At 42.5% G+C, this 13,527-nt stretch overlaps 1 protein-coding gene across 1 annotated transcript in view; it reads right to left on the reverse strand.

Annotated features, from left to right (window-relative positions):
• The window catches only part of DENND2C (DENN domain containing 2C), an 88,537-nt gene extending 77,223 nt beyond the window's left edge, over positions 1–11,314 (reverse strand). The window contains exon 1 of the mRNA XM_074263132.1: positions 11,221–11,314. The gene's annotated coding sequence lies outside the window, so the exon portion shown is untranslated. The remainder of the gene's footprint in view (positions 1–11,220) is intronic.
• Between the last annotated feature and the right edge of the window lie 2,213 nt (positions 11,315–13,527).

Consider the following 13,527-nt stretch of genomic DNA (forward strand, 5'->3'; position numbering starts at 1 on the left):
TAAAACTCATGTAGCATCCTGATCCAATTTATCCTCAGTAGCTGCTTTTAAGCGGAGCACTTTACACAATGCTCTTCTCTGAGATGCTGTGTGATTTCAAGTTATAACTTATTAAAATTACAGGTGTTTTATAGGACATGGGAAGGCTCACAGAGTGGGCACGGGAGGATGCCAATCATTACCAGTGATGACTTAAATAGAAAAAATTGTTGTCATATACAATCAAGATAGAATCAAAAATGGAAACATATCCTGTAATGGGAACAAGAGCTTATTGGGGAGCAGCCTCAATGCTCCCATGGGAGCCCCCATGGAGGAGTTACACATAGATGGCATAAAAGAGTTTTTTTACTTGTATGGGAGATGGGGGAAGGAGAGGAAGGTTTACTGAAGCTAGCCAGCTACTAAGGCAATAATTAAATTTTCAGTGTGAATATTTACACTTCTGTAAGTCAAGGCTTGATTTATTGTTTTGCTGATTGTCTCGACTTTAAAAAAATGATAGAGAAAATCTAAGTGATCCAGTTTAAACTTTAAATTTTGTCCTACAAGTTTTCAGAGAAGGGGTTGTTAAAGATTTACCAGTTTGCCCCTGCCTTTATTAGATCTGCCCTAACACGAAGGAACAACAGTAATAATAATGACAAGATGTTTATATATCACTTCAAGGTTACCAAAACACTATATATATATATATATATATATATATATATATATATATATATATATATATATATATATATATATATATATATAAAATCTCACTTTATCCTCACAACAAGCCTCAGAGGTAGATACCATAGATATTTTCCTTTTTATAGATTAGGAAACTGAGTCTCAATTGCCCAACTCCACATGGCTAGTAAATGACAGAACAATTTGAACCCAAGCCCCTTCTGCTTCTGTGTCCTGCATTATTCCCACTCTATCACACAGAGCCACATTATCTAACAATCATTTGCACAAAGTACTTTTTTCTCCCCCATCATCCTTATATTCAGGCTGTGGGAAGAAAAAAAGAGAGAAGTTCAAAATTCAGTCTTAAAGTCTGGTCCAAGACAAAAAAGGCAACTAAATAGCTTCATTGTGAAAGGGAGTTGTCAGAATGCCATGGGAAAAGTTATATCCCAAATTAACTCTAATTATAGTATACTACCTCAGTGGAGTTCAAACTCCTTAATTAACATCCACATAATTAATTGAAATTTTATCTTATCCTGGATAGTGTCCCTAATTATTATTTTCTTAGGTGCTTTGCTCTGTAAAGCAAGAAATCACTCCCAAACTAGTCTCCTCAGCCAGACAAACACCTCCCAGACAGCTCTGCCTGCTGAGGTTTAAGATATGGAGACACAGAGCTCTCACTCTGCTGGTTCCCTCTGGAGCAAACTGTTCAGAACTGAAAGTCGCAGATGACTTATTCTAAAACATTGGGAGGTGTACTTTTCCAGACATGCTGAAACAACCAATTTGAGAGGCACTGGATATAAACAATAGACAGGGGACAGCAGAAAGTCGGGCTCTTGATTTTAAAGCATCAGCAGCAGAATGATTCTTCTAATTTCCAAATCACACTCCAAAAAGTGTTCATTCCCTTATTTATCTTTGGGGCAGCTAATAGCTAATCGTGTGGAAGTCAGAGCACTGGGTCTGAAGTCAGGAAGAGCTGAGTTCAGATCTGGACTCAGATATTAACTAGCTGTAAGTCTCTTCACTCTATTTGCCTCAGTTTCCTCATCTGTAAAAATGAGCTGGAGAAGGAAGTGGGGCAGCAAGATGGCTCAGTGGATAGAATGCTGAGCCTCGATTCAGGAACACCTGAGTTGTTCAAATCCAGTCTAATACACTTAGTATCTGTGTAACCCATCACTTAACTTTCTTTGCCTCAGTTTCCTCATCTGTAAAATGTGCCAGAAAAGGAAATGAGAAACTACCCAGTATCTCTGCCAAAAAACAAACAAAAAACATCCAAATGGGGTCAAGGAAGAGTTGGATATGATTGACTGGAATAACAGCTTTTATCTTCCTTAGCAAGAAACAAAAAGGAAAGAGAAATTTCTTTACATGCCTAATTAACAAAAGCACATGCTCCCAAATCCTCTCCAGTTATGTTGTTCATCCCAGCTCTTCTGGCTCTCTCAGCTGCATCTGACCCCACTGCCCAGCCTCTCCTCCCAGAGACACACTGCTCTCTCTTATTTCTCCCTCTGCGTTTTAGAACATTTTCCCTCAGTTTTTCTTTTTGCTTTATATTACATTTTGTGAATGAAGGCTTGGTCTCAATCTCCTATCCTCTCTCAGTAATCTCATCACTTGCCATGAATTTAACTGTTATCTTTATGCAGATATTCCCAGACACATAAGTTTTAGTACCATATCAACAATGGACTAGTGAACATTTCAAACCACTTGTACCAGAGAATTCACCTTTTCCCAAATAAAACTCATGGTCTCCCCCCTTTCCATCCCAATCCTTCACTCTTCCAAAGTTCACTTTTTCTGTGGAAAGCACATATATCCAGTCTGTCTCTGAGCTTTGTAACCTTGGCATTATCCCCGATTACTCACTATCTGTCTCCTCACTTAGCTCAGCTGTTGAAAACCTTGCTATTTCTACCTTCCTTAGCCTCTGACCCCCACTTTCCACTCACACAACTACTCCCTTAATTCAGGCCCTTGTTGCCCTTCTCCTAAATGATTACAAAAGCCTTCTCTGTGCCCCAAGTCTATTCTTTACACAGTTGACCATATGATTTCCTTCCCCTCCTCAATTAATTCTGGTGAGTACCAGCATCAAATATTAAAAATTACCCTTTTAAATTTCCAAAGCTCAGCATGATCTGGCCCCAACCTATCTTTCCAATCTCATTGGGTATTACTCTTCCCTCCCACACTCTGTGACCTAACTAAACTGGCTCAGAAGACACTCCATTTCCCATGACCCAACTCTGTATTTTTGTACCTTTGGAATATTTGTTCTTCTGTCATTTTAGTTATTTCTGACTCTTCTTGATGCCCATTTCTCTGCAGAGGGCAGAGATACTGAAGTGGCTTGTCATTTCCATGACTCCCCTTTCTTTGCATCCTCAGCACATAGCACACAGTAGGAGTCTCATAAATGCTTACCAACTGACTTGATTTCTCAGCACTTTTTTAAGACCATGAGTTGCAGAAGTGCATAATAGATACTGACGGGGGATGATAAAAGGGAGTTTCCTCACCAGGAAGTTCTCTCTACTAACAGAAGCCTGTGCGTGATCCTATTCTATTTTAGAGATGAGGAAACAGGCTCAGAAAAACTTACCAACTTGCCCATAGTTGTCGGATTTGAACCCAGGGCTCCCAGACTCCAAGTCTGTCTAATTCCCTACTATACCATATTCTCTCCCTGATAAAATACAAATATGAAACTACATCTACTTTTAATTTCTAAAAAATTCAGTTTAATTTCACTGGAACAATTTCTTTATGATGACATCTCCTGAAAACAAGCAGATTGTTCTCCCTCTCGTCCCTTTCTCCACCTAATCTTCAATCTCTCAGTAACTACTGCCTACGACTCCTACTGCCCTTGCCTCTCCTATCAGCACCGCTAGCTCTTGTCCAATGTTTCTCCTCCTCTTCTCAGCAAAACTCCTTGAGAAATTCCTCCACAAAAGTGCTTCCACTTCTCCCCACTCACTTCCAAACCTCTGCCATCTGGCTTCCTGCCCAGCCTCAACACTCAATTGAAATTGCTTCTCCACCCAACAATGAGCTCTTAATTGCCAAATATAAAGGCCTTCCCCTCAGTCCTTATTTATCCTTCCAAACCCTTCTAGAGAGTCACCATCAGAATCAGCTTTCCTTTCTCCATCTTTATGGCATTGAACTCTCTTAGTGTTTCTCCTATTTGACTGTCCCTTCTCAGGATCCGATGGTAGTTTCTCATTCATGTCACATCCTTTGATTGTGGACATCCCCCAAGACTCTATCCTGGGCCTCCTTCCCTTTTCACTCTGTACCAGGAGTTCTTCTGCAAGTTATAAATTTGAAAGCAAGAGACCTAACTGCCAAACTGCCATTATTGACAAAAATGCCATGTTTTTACATCCAACAAATGTCTGTTAGCAGCACTCATCAGAGATAAATAAATCTTACCAAAAATTAAACATGTTTATACATTTATCTCCATATATATCATCTCTCTATGCGGTATAAACACACACATTTATTTTGTGTGTATTATTTATTTTCTTTATTAAATTTAAGTATTTATTATATATAAATATCATAATATGTTGTATATTATTATATAACACATTTTATATAAAATGAATATATTATAATAATATTAAATATTAAAGTATTAATTACTTTGTGTATTTTACATATTATATTTACATATATTTTAAAAGTAGGAACTACCTAGAATTGAAAAGGAAGAGAAGATTGAATTGTATTTTAGAAATTATATTGTACCTTTAGCAATCCCCAAGCTGTTGTTTGAAAACCAAAACAAAACAAATATTCCCCACACACCATATAACAAAAAAATATATTTTTAATCAGCACAGTTTTTCCCAGTGATGCTCTATTATGGAACAAATCATGGAACACCATAATTTCCAAAAAATCAAAATTTCAGGTAATGGAGAGACTCAAAGTAGATGCAGGTACATGATCAATGACTACCTCAGCAAGCAGTAGAAAAGATAAAATCCAAAGAAATATGCAATCTGGAAAAGAGATGACTCAGTCATAACAAGAAGAAAGGATGACAGATGGATAACCCAGATGCCAAAATGCTACCTGTAAAATCCTAAAGATATTTAAAGAATATAAATTCAAGCCTGTATGTATTTTTATTTCTTTTAAGTTAAATACTTTAGCAAGAGTTGCACAAAATGGGTTAAAATCAACATCATTGGCTGCTGTCACAACCAAACTGTCACAAATCCATCTATTAGATTACCCACCTATAAAATATTTACATCTCCTCTAGGTCCAAAGCAAAGTATAAATAATAAGAAGTACTGGTAGAAAAGACCAATGTGTTTTTCCCCCCTTTATGCTAGGTGATATTTTGGGCCTTTTTTTTTTTTTAAAGGATGTAAGTATCGAGTCAGTTTTCAAAAATTAAAAACAGGCCTTGTGCACTGGAAAATGGAAGATTTGGGAGCAGAAGGGCCCACAGCACAAGCTGCCAAGAACAAAACTACTTCACATTTGCCTGCAAAAGCCAAACAATGACTGTTCTCCTGAAAATTCATCTTCACGAGACAGCTGTGGTTGGCTCCACCACAGCAGATACTTGATGACTTTCAGCCCTGTTAAAATTGAGTCATTCCATGACTGATGTGCATTGCTTTATTCCAAGGGAATGGCTTGACTCAATTTCAATGATTAATGTGACTTTTATGACCCAGAAAAAGATGGAATAATACAGTTTTAGAAGGAGAGATACTATAAGGCATTTTGTGGTTTATAATGTTACCCTGACCAATGCTGTTTTACAGAAGTATCATTACTACATTATAACTTTCAGTAAGTTGTGCATTTCAATGGTAATATTCTTCCACTTATGGTCCACATAATAGAATATTTCTTTTCATCAGGACTTCCCTACACTCTTAAGTCCAGTCCCTCTCCTAGCCCTACTTCCTGGCACGTAGTTGGAGCTTTGTGGATGGTGATCAATTGATCTAAAGTACCTAAAAGTGGATGTCTTGGACTGAAGAGCTAATAGGCTCAAGTTAAAAATTGAATCATGTTAGCAGGCAGAATCTTAATATTTAGGGGTACTTTTTCCTTCCCCTTCAGATTTCTTATGTCTCTCATTAGATACTCAAATATATATATATATATATATATATATATATATATATATATCTGTATATGTATATACATATATGTATATGTATATACATATACAGATATATATATATATATTTTTTTTTTGAGGCTTGGGTTAAGTGACTTGCCCAGGGTCACACAGCGAGGAAGTGTTAAGGGTCTGAGACCAGATTTGAACTCAGATTCTCCTGAATTCAGGGCTGGTGCTTTATGCCACTTAGTTGCCCCCTGGATACTTGAATATTAAATATCATTCTTTCCTCTCTCCCAAAAAATGTGCATCTTTATGCACTAAACTACATTCTCACCTGTGAAAAATCATTTTTTGTATCTAGTTTATCTTTCCTACTAAACTTTTTATTCCTTGAGGGGAGATAGAATCTTTTTTTCATCTTTAGTATTTAAAAAAAAAAGTTGGAGGTCTAGCACGCAGTAGGTGTTTAATAAATGTGTATAGCACTGAATTAATAAACACAGAGAAAAGGAGACAAGAAGGCAAGAGGAAGAGGCTTTTGTATCACATAGATTTCCTCAGCTAATTTATGATGATGTTAGAACTTGGGCCAGAGGAGACGTTTGGAACGTTGGAGAGAAAGTCTCTAAGAGCCACTGAGGCATGAAGTTGATGGTGATTTTTAAACGGCAGAGCAACGCCAGCTGAAGTTGGCCCACATTATTTCGTAGTATTTCTAAAGTTTTAAATTTTCTTCCAGAAGCACTCCACTTGCAAGAAATAATACAGAGAGTGGACTGGAGGGGTGATGGGAGATTTTTGGGAAATGGTGTGATTACAGGCCCCATAAATCAGGTGGGCCAACAAAAAAAAGCCCCAAATAAATACCTATGAAAAATCGCCTAATGTGGACAGAAAGATCAATTAGAGTAGAAAAGGTTAGAATCACAGTACTCTACTACAGAGTTTTAGAACAGTAAAGAAACAAGTTCATCTTGTCCAACTTCCCTGGAACAGAGAGGTTAGGGGTTAAAAACATGGGTCAAAGGGAATGGGAGATGGCAGGCAGGGAGACTATGGTCAGGCGAAGTGTGCAGGCTCACAGAAGGGAAGAGGAATAAATGATAAGCAGAAGGCAACATCCTGATGATTTCACTGGAGGGGGTGGGAAGCTTTAACACTGCCCTCCTCACCTTCTCTAACAATCCATTTTTGTATCCCCAATATCTAACAGGGTCTGGAATACAGTAGGCATCTACTAAATGCTTGTCATTTGAATGTAGCAAGCAGGAACAGACATAAACTCAGTCTATGTCTGGGATCCCAGACACATCCAGCAAATGGAACATTGGCTCTCTGTGGTCGACATAGTGAAGAGGGAGGAGAGAATGCCTTGATATTGATGAGATCCCAAACGAAGTCTCCCTCCATGCCTTGGATTTTAAGTGCTAGAGCTACAAATAAAGGCCAAAAAAAAAAAAAGACTGTCCTCAGGAAGCTCCCAGGCTAGTGGGGAGCTGATACTCAAACAAGTGTTTAACCACAGGACCCGGGCGGTGAGGGGCCCAAGGCAGAGAGCGCCAGCCTTGGGATCAGGAGGTACAAATATAGCCCCAGATGCTTCATCCTTCCCAGCTGTGGGACTCCGGGCAAGTCACCTAAACCCACTGCTTGGCAAGGACAAAAGATCTAAGCAGGATAAAGCAGAGACAGGTCAGAGGGAAGACATGAAAGACTTCTTGCAGAAGGTGGGATTTTAGCTGGCACTTGAAGGAAACAAGGGGTCAGGAGGGAGAAAATTCCAGGCCCGAGAGAATTAAATTGTATGGCGCTGGGAGATGGGGGATCTTGTCCATGACGCGGCAAGGAGGCCGAAGTCACCGGATCATAGAATATGGGGGGGAGGTCAAGTAGGAGGGGGCAAGGTTATGAGGGGTTTTAAGAAGCGAGCTGAAGTACTTTATATTTAATTCTAATGAATTTGAAGCAATGGACAGACTGGTGGTTGAATTAACTCTCCAATACTGATAAGCTCAAATGAATGCTCTCTGCCATGATCCATCTGTGCTTGGCCATCTTCTGTCCCATGAGTTTGACACCGAGCATCCACCCAATGGATTGAGGCCCTTCTACTTTCTCCTGCCATTGTGAGGATGCCTGTAAACTTTGCCCTATGACCAGCCCATCTCCTCTTCCTATCATCCCTTTCTTTATGGTTTAATTTTAGTATATTATTTCATTCCTTACCACTCCCACCCCCAGCTTAGAAACAAAAGAAAACCAGTCATTCAACAGAGAAAATATCCTTATACCTATAAAGTATAATTAAGTTGTAGTTTGAACAAGTCCTAACCTACAGCCTGGGAATACCAGTTTCTTTCAAAGACAAGTGCTTTTATCACCCTTCCCACTAGTGGAATAAAGGTAATGAGGGAAACTAGAGAAGCACCAAACTCCTATTGGTAAGGTAAACAAATTACAGATCACAGCAGAAGTTATAGAAAGGGATAAGGTTTATATAACTAGTGTTATTTCCAAAGATCTGTGATTTCATAGGTGTGGCTACTCTCTCCACTGACACAGATGACAATCCCTCCACCCTTTGGTGAACCACCTTTGTCATCAGCCTTTATGCCCTTCACTAGGCTCGTCTTCAAAGGAAGACACAGTCTCCTACACTCTGCTAGCCTGACTTCTGAAAAACCCCAGCTGCCTCCACTTCCTGATGAGACACAAGAGTAGGTCTTTATTGGAGTGTTATTAACTGGATTGGCTGCTAATTAATGTCATTACATTTTTCATCTTCTATTAAATCATTTAAAATGCCTTTTTAAAAACCCATTAAAGCATTTAAAACTTTAGTAAAATTATCATTTGCCAAGAATTTTATCACAGTTCTCTCAGTGTGAATGAGTTAAAGAGATTCCTGTGTTTAACACTCTTTTTTTCCCCTTAGGTTCCATCACACAAAATTATCCAGGAATCATTTTAAAAGAAAAATTAATATCCCTTCCTTTGTTTCTATATTTAAGCATTTCTACTGTGACATCACAAAAATTAATATTTCTTCCTTTGTTTCTTCTGTTTGAAAAAAATCCTATTGTGTCCATCACACAAAATAATGAAAGGTCATGAGACACAATTATTGTTATTTCCTGGTTTCTGCCTGTGAAACTACTTCAAACACATCTATGAATGTCCCTGATAAAAAGTCCACTACAAATTTCTAATCCCTTCTTGAGTTTTTTTTTTTTTTTTTTTCTAGCAGCATAGATTACAAATGCAGAAACAGTCCAAAACATGTTAGCATATTTGGTTTTTTCCCTTTTTTGGGGGGAAGGGGTAAGAACTCTATAACAAAACTTCCTAAACCACAGATTGCCCATATGGGGTCCCATAACTGAATGTGGGGGTCATGCAGTTATGATTTGTTATCAGTGTTTGGTTTGTATACCTACATTATATACCTATATATCTGGGGTGCTGTAAACAATTTCAGAAGGAAGAGTCATGAGTGGGAAAAGTTCAAGAAGCCTCCTCTATAAGCAGCTCCTCTGAGCTCCCAGAGAGAATGTGAAGATCCTTCCTTATCTCTCACTCATTCTGCTCACCCCCAACTATTCCTCCATGGCAGGGCGACCTTCCGGACAGCCAGCCATGGTGTCAGGGATTTCTGGGTTGGGCCCCAGCCTCTGACACCTCCTAGCTGTGTGACGGAGCAAATCATGAACATTGGCTCCCTTATCTGTAGTATCTATCTATCTTTTGGGGTTCTCTGTGAGGCTTAAATAGGATAATTTCAGAAGCCCTTTAAAGCACTTTTTAAATGTCAGTTTTTAATTGTTGGTATATATTACACCTGGCTGCAGCAAACAACTAATGGAATACCAAAGGTACTTGCTGTTATCCAGGATCTCATAAATCTATTGAATGGACCATATGTCAAGTAAAGGTGACTACTGTATATGAATATGTGTGTGTGTGTGTGTGTGGTATAACTATGTGTGTGTACAATATTCATCCATCCATACACACACACACACACACAAACATACATAGTACACACAGTAGCCCATATTCAAAATGAATTTCCAGAAAATCCGAAGAATGGGAAATATATCTTCCAAATGTAATAGGTTAAGTCTAGGCTTGACAGCAGCCGTATCAAATTCAAGAAGAATGAAGAGGGGGCACTAATCCCCGCAGGCCCTCACTTATTGACTTAGAAAACCACTCATTAACATTGTCCGGAATCCATTCTATTTTATTTTCTTTGAAGACTGTTTCCCAATTGTATTCTAATCTGGTTGGGGTGTTGGTTGTCTTTGGAGAGAGCGCCTAGGGAAGCCTACACGTGCAAAACAAATGGGAAAGTTGTAGTTGACAACTAGAGTGGGGCGCTCCTCCACAGACTTTGTTCCAATGTTTATTCAAATCTTGACCTCTGGCAGGATTTAAAGGGGGGAAAGAGCCCCCACTATTTGCATCCTATGGGCTTGGTTTTCTGTTAAGAACCCCAAACCCCCAGCCTCAAAATGGTATTTGGATTCTCGGGTCAAGAGAAAAATATCCCCAAGTTAGGTGATCTCGGGAATTCGGCAGCCGTAGGGGCAGGAAAGCCTCCCTCCCTCCCGAGCGGCCCCTCCTCTGCTGAGGGGCGAACTGTTGGGCCCGCGCGCTCCCAGACCCGGTGCTGCCATCTCCCTCACTCCCCAAAAACGTCCAGTCCCTTGGGCCATTTGCTGACCCCCCCTGGGAAACGCCGGAGCGTCCCAGGTCTCGCCATCCTTCGCAAAGCTCAGGGAACTGAAGCCAAACGGCGAATCCGTCAGCAACTCCCGAGCTGTTTTCTGAGCCTGGTTTCCACTGGGCTCACGGCCGGGGCAGCGACCCGGCGGAGGGTGGAGGGGAAAGGGAGACGTGCACCGGACAACCCACCTCTCCGTGCGGCAGCCTCTAGAGCCACTTCTAACGCGTCTGGGCTGGAGGAAGGGCGCGCACCGGCCCGGCCCGGCGCGCCTAGGCTGAGAGGCTGCTTTTCCGGAGCTCGCAGGCAGGGGCAGGGGCAGGGGCAGGGGCAGGGGCAGGGGCAGAGGCAGGGGCAGGGGCAGAGGCAGGGGCAGAGGCAGGGGCAGGGGCAATGGCACAGGAAGGGCAGGGGTAAAGAAGTAGCGGGGCAGGGGCAGAGGCAGGGGCAAAGACAGGGGCAGGGGCACAGGAAGGGAAGGGGTAAAGAAGTAGCGGGGCAGGGGCAGAGGCAGAGACAGGGGCAAAGACAGGGGCAGGGGCACAGAAAGGACAGGGGTAAAGAAGTAGCGGGGCAGGGGCAGGAATGGGAAGCCCCCTTCCGCCCAGATGGTGCACAACCCGGAGTCCCCACGGCACGACTCGTGCTCCGGCTCCTTCTGCTAGACCCCCCGGCTCCGTCCTACCTGTCTTCAGCTGCGGGACTGCGAGGCTCCGCTCGGGCCGGGCTGCGGCGGGTCCCGGCTCCCAGGCAGAGGCTGGCTCAGCTGCCCCTCCGCCCCCGCCCCCGCCCCCGCCCGCTCTGCCCGGGCCGGGCTCCAGGTCCCGCCCTGTCCCGCCCCAGCTGGGTGGCCTCCGGCCCCCGCCCCCCGGCCCTGCCCCCGTCTCTCCCGGACCCTGAGTCCGGAAAGGATTGCTGGCGGGCGGCGGCGCCCCGACTGCCCCAACGGCTGCCCCGATCTCGCGCCTCCCGGGTCCCGGCGCCCGAAGTGGTTCCCCGCTTTAGGTCTGCGCCCCGTCCTAGCCACGGCAGCCCAACAACGGACATCGGATGGCCCTTTGCGCAATGGGGCCCTGAAGTTTGCAAAGCGTTTACTCCAGTCAGCTCATCTGTGACATTACTGCTAACCGGAGCCAACATTTCCGTAGCGCTTGCTACACGCCGGGCGCTGCGCTAAGCGCTTCATAATTAGTCCCTCATTTTCACCTCACTTTTAATAACTATTATTTCACAAAATTAAGGCGAGTGCTTCCAACAACTTGAAACCCACGTAGAGGCTGCATCGCCTTAGCATTTCCCCTGTGGTGGGAGCTCGCGGGGAGTCTCCGCCAACCCGATAAAGCGAGGAGAAGCCGAGTAACCGCTTAGGCTCGGGATCCCTGAGAGGGAGGTCGGAAGGCCTTTGATACTCCCAGCCCCCGGATTCCGCGGCCCGCCCAGCCGGGTGACACCTCCAGAAGGACTCGGGCCGCCTTAGGAGAGTCACCCTGAGGCAAGGGCCCCGTGCCCAGAGCCAGCGCTAGCCCAGTTTCGCCGCTGGCTAGGGCCAGGGATGAGTTGGGGCCACACAAGAAACCTCTGGGGACCCCCGGCTGGCCCCCCACCCCCATCTATCTCCCTCACATCTGTTCACACACAGGCCCCAAACCGAGAAAGGCCAGATGGAAAGGTGTTTGGTTTACAATTAACAGATGGCCGTCACAAAGCCGCCGGATCAAGCAAGAACAGCAGGGAGTGGGGAGCTCTTGAGAAAAGCGGGAGTGATACTTCTAAAAATAAATGTGGCCCATTTATCACCACCCAATAACAGCAGCACTTTAATGACAATACTGTGTGCCTTCTTCATGAAAAGCTGTGCCGCAGTGCCGAGTCTTCCCCAAGAAAGCGGATCTTGAGAGAATCAAAACAAACAAGGTCTCGGATAAGACGCTGTTGGAGTTTTCTTCTGTTATCTAAAAGGAAATTTTGCACCAAAGCAGTTTGCTTTGGAATCTACTCATAGGAACTTTGCATTCAGGAAATGTATTTGGTAAAGAGGAGATTGAATGTCAGATACCCATGGAAGATGATGAATCTCTGCACCTCAGTGAGTGTCTTCCTCTGTAAAAATGAGGTGTACACTGAAGTTCCCTCCAGCTCCAACTTCTAAGAACCCAAAGGTTAGAAGGGGGTCTCTGGGGAGGCAGTTTTCTCTGAATGTGTCCTGTACTGCCCTCTCTTGGGTAAAGCAAAAACATTCATAACTAGGAAAATGAATACTTTCCTCCTTTTTTAAGGCTAAATTTGGAACATTCATTTGTGACAAATTGTATTAATTCAGACATCAGGAGAAGCTTTGATACTAAATAAGTCCCCAGGATGAAGGAAACCATCTTCTCTAAGGAGGAATAGCAGAGTTTGGTCTATAGGTCACTAAAATGTCAAAAACCACATGGAGTGTGGGCCAAACAAAAGTGAAAAGGTCACACCTATGTTTAAAGGTTTCTTTAGAATCTGGAGAAAGAGGCAAGATCTCTTCTAAATGTTTTCTATCAGAAATATCTTTCCACCGTGAGATGGAGTTCTCATTTTGGAGGTAGTGAATGTCTAATATCAGAGGCTAGAAAGCTGTGTCTTATATTATAGAAATGGCCAGGGGATTTCTACACTAGAATATAATAAATTAAACATTAGGAAAATGTCAGAACCAGACAGATGGATGTGACAAACAAGCAGTAAAAATGTGTGACCCAAAATATGTAAAAATGGATTTAAAAAAATTTAAATACTCTTAGCCAAAACAATAGAAATTGAATGTCGTGATAGTCTAATGACCAAATTTGGCTCTAAAGAAGAGATATGAGAAAGGATGTGTCCTCTTTGCAGAGATGGAGGATCATGAGTGTAGATAGAATAACATGTAATGTCAGATTTTTTTCAATGTGCGTATTATAAGTTTTGCTGCATTAGTTTACCCTATTATAAGTTCCTTGAGGACAATGACTAAATTTGC

Source organism: Sminthopsis crassicaudata, chromosome 4 (assembly GCF_048593235.1).
Source record: "Sminthopsis crassicaudata isolate SCR6 chromosome 4, ASM4859323v1, whole genome shotgun sequence".
Taxonomy (NCBI): Eukaryota; Metazoa; Chordata; class Mammalia; order Dasyuromorphia; family Dasyuridae; genus Sminthopsis; species Sminthopsis crassicaudata.